This window comes from Bremia lactucae, linkage group LG16, assembly GCF_004359215.1.
Source record: "Bremia lactucae strain SF5 linkage group LG16, whole genome shotgun sequence".
Taxonomy (NCBI): Eukaryota; Oomycota; class Peronosporomycetes; order Peronosporales; family Peronosporaceae; genus Bremia; species Bremia lactucae.
This window is the reverse complement of record NC_090625.1, coordinates 1,819,024-1,824,385: the sequence shown is the minus strand read 5'-3', so window position 1 is coordinate 1,824,385 and position 5,362 is coordinate 1,819,024.

Here is a 5,362-nt window from a genome sequence, read left to right as displayed (position 1 = left end):
TTTCTGCTAACTCGAGAATCAATAATCCGTTTCGTTCAGGATTCCATTGCTAACGCAGTGGACCGACAGAAACGGAATGCAGACAAACATGGAAGAGCAAATGTTCATTCATTCAAAATTAATGATCTAGTGCTACTCTCTACGGTAAACTTACCGAAGCGTTTAGTCACTAATGTGAGTAGCAGGAAACTACTACCCAAGTTCATTGGGCCTACCGTGTACTGCGTCGCAGAGGCAATGCGTACACAATAGAATTGCCACGTAGGATGCGTTCGCATACTACGTTTTACGTTGGTCGGCTCCGCCCATTTCATCAGTACGCGGCTTCTTCCGAAGACGGATCTGACCACCCCTTTTAAGAATCCCTAAAAGATTCTTGTGATCGCAAACCTGATTCTCATGTTGAACTTGGAGTTCCTCATACCGGTTCCGAATATATCCTCGAAACTGCGATGAGCTGACGACAGCTCATCACGAACAGCCTGATATTCCGTTCGTACTTCAACATGGAGTACGCACCTTCGAACGGTCTTCCAACCGCTCGATATGGTGAGCCTGCACCGTCTGCTCTTACGAGCGACGCTTGCCGCGATTGTGGTCAAGCCCCTCCTCACAATCATGGAGGAAGTGATCGATTATGTCGATCCTCGACATAAGATCTGACACACGGTTCGGATCTAATTTTCCTTCCTCCACCACAACCATTGGTGGACTCCCAGGGTGGTCAACGTTTCCTTGTGGAACGTATCCAAGAACCACCGGGATGTGAAGGGGCAGCGAACGAGTTATCTTGTTCGCTGGCGTGGTTATCCACCTCCACATGACAGTTGGGAGCCTCGTTCCCTCCTGGTTGCTGACATAGAGGCCTCGTCCGTCAGTATGACGAGACCCATCCGATGGTTTTAGAAGGCCCATCGGAAAACAAGCACCCCTGGCGCTTGTAAATCGATTGACGTTATGCAATCGATCCCTTCCCCAGGGCTAAGAAAGGGAATAGACATTCCCTTTTACCCTCTTCATGTTGTCGACACAACACCGACAGGGATCACCCCACGTGAGGCATGGAAGCCCAGCCTCACGTGACAACTGATGCAATTTGTACTTGTGCACCGGTTGGAGTTCGTTTCTCAAACTTAAAGCGCTTCGCGTTAAGTTTTTGAAGCCAGGCTTCGCGTCCAATGTCTTTGACATTGCGAATGAACGCGCTCCAGGCTTGCATAAGCGAGACCTTATCTCGCTTATTGTTGTCACTAAACCATCGATGCTTAAGAAAAGCATCGAGATAACAAATTTTCATCTGCGCAAAAGTTCTTCGCTCTGGAATCAAGACCATGTTCCTTTGTCGCAATAAATTATATATATTTATTGTGAGGAGAAGTCTCTTCAGACAAGCTATTGATTAGCCGTTCTGGCAAAAGCCACGGCTTCTTTTCAGGGGCGAGATGAGACATTCTATTGTCTATACTCCCCTGAGTGGTACCCACTGAAGGAGGGGTACCACAAGAACGTTTATTACGATGGCTTACGCCATCGTCATCACCTTGCACAGAAACAGGTGCAGGTGACCGTTCGGGAGACGGAACGGGCGATAAGAGATCATCCTCATCGTCGGAACCAAAATAGACTATTAACTCATCTATCAGAATGAGCCCTCTCATTCGAAGGCTGATAGTCAGCCGCCTGACGTCTATCAGGCGATTGTTCTATTCTCCCCGAGTCGGCCGTTTCGTTCGACTCGCATTCGTAGTCGACCTTTAAAGAGGGGTCGTATTCACGTGGTGAATCACCACGCGCACCCGCAACATCTAGTGTTGCGCGAGTGGAAGATAATAAGGCAGACGTTCCGTCTGCCGCAAGAGATAACAGTGCGTCACCCGCGGCTGCACGAACCGCAGCCGAAGGCGCAGCACTATACACACCCCGCATGAATTCGTTCTTCATGCGATGGAATATAAAATGATGGTTCTGACCAATCAGCATCATTTTTTAAATTAAGTGGTCACATAGTGACCACTCCATCCAATGACAGTCATAGTGATTGTCGTTTAAGGGAGGGGTGATGTAACGGGGTGTATCGTTACATGAAATTAACACTTAAAGGTTGTTAAATAATATATTATCTAAAAGGTAGATAATATTTGGAGGATATTACTTTATATAGTAATGTTCAGAAATCTTATCCATGAATAGGTATAGACCATTATATCTATTTATCCCGCAGACTAATCAACTGTAGATGTAAGCAAAAGAGAGAGACAGATAAGATAAGTTAGGATTTCAATTGCATGTTTAGTATTAGTTTATAATTAATTTAGCGTTAACAGATAGAAAGAAGAGAAACTTAATTATATTAATACAGTTTTCATTTAACCCTCTTTAAGCTAGCTGTCTTAAAAAGGAGTCTTCCTCTGCACGTACTAGTGTATGTGAAATAAAGTAAGGCACCACTCGCAACTGAAGCAGTGATAAGTGGACTTGTACTGAAGCAGTACAAGTTGTAGTTCCCCGTTACAAACTTTTTAAGGCTGATATTTCCGAAGCAACCATAATCCCAATTTTGGGTAATGCGTCATACTTTATGCGTTAAAAGTAAGCACAATTTAGGACTTCATAGTAGCTCTTTGTACTCCATATTTTGCTGTGGGCCCGTAAAAATGTGTAACGAACTCACAATGAGTTTTGATCTATAGCAATCTCGGGGGAATTTTCATCAGATGCATATAATTATAGGTACTGAAAGAACTTGTCACCAACTTTGCAAAGACAAAAAAGAGCTATCATGTAATAAATTTAGAGCTGCTCTCGTGTAAATGATTTTTTTATAAACAGTGGTTGTTGCTCCGATGTTGTAACGGGCTAGAGTTGCCCTACGTTACATCCCCGTAAGTACAATTTGTGTACTTAAGGGGATGGTCAATACTTAAGTGAAGTTATTAGACCCACCACTTGGGTGTGGTTCACATTGTGACCCACTCTTGTGTATGTGATGCACATAGGTGCATTCACATCGGAAGGGATAACGGCTAGTGTGATCAAGATACGAGGTATTAGAATAATTCGCTCGCAATACATATCCGTCCATATCTACAGATATGGCATTCAATATTAATACGATTCAACATAAATCAGTCTGAAAACTACTCCTAGTTCACAAGTGCGCACGTGGAGCCGGATTACCGCTTCCGTGACGTCACTTAAAATCAAGGCTTCTAGTTCGTTGGGTGAGGTCGTTTAGGCGTACCTCACTGCACGTGAGAGAAGACGGTTATACCGCTTTCTCGCTGTGCCAGGGTGTGTGTTTAAGTAGAGTGTGGCCGCATTAAGATGGGCCCGCTTACACTTGGTAGCACTTGTAATCCTTCCCACGACCCGCGTCAATAAGCGTGTGCGTGGGGATGAGCCTCAATATCGGTTGGGCTGATTTCCCCCACCTCTCCGAGCATCCTCGGGAGGTGGCAGAGCACTTGGCGCAGGGACTTGGTGAACAAGCCCTGGCCAGGCTCTTGAGCAGTCCTTCTGAGCAACATGATGCTTAGTTTGAGGCGTTCGTGCTCGGACTTCGAAGGGTCGCGTCCGAGGCACAAAGCCATGCTGCGGCGGAGTCCGTCACTTAGACTCAGGATGAGCTTAGGCGAGAGCATTCTCGGAGCGAGGCTCTCAATATTATTGTTGAGATGCTCTCCGCCCGACCGCATCAGCTGAAGCCCATTCGGATGGAGCTGCCCAAGTTCGATGGAACTTCAGCGCACAAGATTGTCCACTGACTAAAAAATTAGCCGTGGAGCAATGCGGTGTGGCGTAGCTCAACGGGGACGATAGCCGGAGGGTGTCGCTCGCCATTTCGCATCTGCACGGTAAGGCCTCAGAGTGGGCTCACTCGTCGCTTACGGCAGACGAAAAGGCTTTCTTAACTTAGGAAATCTTTGAGAAAAATTTCCCCCATGTACCAGCCGCCGAACAACGAATTGTTGCTTCAGGCGCGCTTATTTGGGCTGCGTCAGGCGAAGTGATCACTGCAAGAGTATGTGCAGGAGATGCGCTCGCTGTCGGCATCCATTACCCTAGATCCGATTTAGAGCCCATTGAGATGCCCAAGTTTATGAGTGGACTACGGCACAGCCCACCGCGACAGGCCTTTTTTAGAAAGGTGCCGTCGACGATGGAAAAGGCAGTCCAAATTGCCTTATTGAGGAGCAATTCTACAAGTGTACCTCGGCGACAGATTGGTATAAACTATCGGCCGAGAGGTCAGATGTCAGAGGCTACTCCCAAAGAGTTGGGCAATGCATTGTCTGCTTTAAATGCGGCAACCTCGGCCATATGATGGTTCATTGCTATGCCAGGGTCCCTACTGGGGCAAAGATGCCCAGCAAGAGGACTCCCTACCCGAAGGGTGATGGCAAGAATCAACGTGCAAGACGCGTGAGTTCTGCACCAACCACTAAGGTTCGGAAAAGGCAGGAACGCAGTAAGGCCGGGATGACCTACTGACCCGGTCTCTGAAGCTACCTTAAAGATCAGAATTATCGAACAAATGGGTAACATAGTCCCTGAGGTCTCGAAATTGCGGTTCTTGACATTACTGGTCTATGGCGCTCGAGTACGAGGCTATGACCAGGTGATGACCCTTTTCGTAGATTCGGGGTGCATCACAAATTCTGTGAAACTCGCGCCTTTATAACAGAGACCGGCGGTGTTTGTGTCGCTTTGCCAGGATGGCAAGCGAGACGAGATGACCATTCCTTTAACGAACGGCGCGCTCGTCAAGTCTGAGAGATTTCAGGCTGATTTCGCCTTCACTTTTAGTGACTTCTCCTGTAGAGAGAAGTTCACAGTGCTAGGTATGGAAAGTCCGTATGACCTCGGCAAAACACCAACCATGGATAGACTGGCGTATACGCACAGTTGCAAACTTACGCAGGACACCGGAAAGGATGTGCTACTGCGAGAGGCATATGCAGCTGATGTCGTGTCGAACATAGTTGAGGGTGCGTGGACGGGATGTCAAACGTCACCAATTCCTTCCCAGCTCGGAGATACTGGTGTAAAAGAGTGTACCGACGGAAGCCGGGTGACACAAAGTCCTACCCAGCTCGGAGAGACTGGTGTAGTGAAAAGGACGATGACAAGTAGCCATGCGTCGGATTTTCCTACACAGAGCCGAAAGCCTGTAGCAGTAGACGGCGAGCTGACAGGAAATCAAGCGTCGCATGAACCGGCGAAGTGCCTAGAGCCTGGTGCGGTTGGAAGGAGAGAGCAATAACACCCGCTTCCCAGTCAAAGGTCGAGGTTTCTCGAAAAACGAGTACCCGTCAGATTAGGACGAGCAAAGGCATGTCTCAACGAGAGACCTTTGGATCGG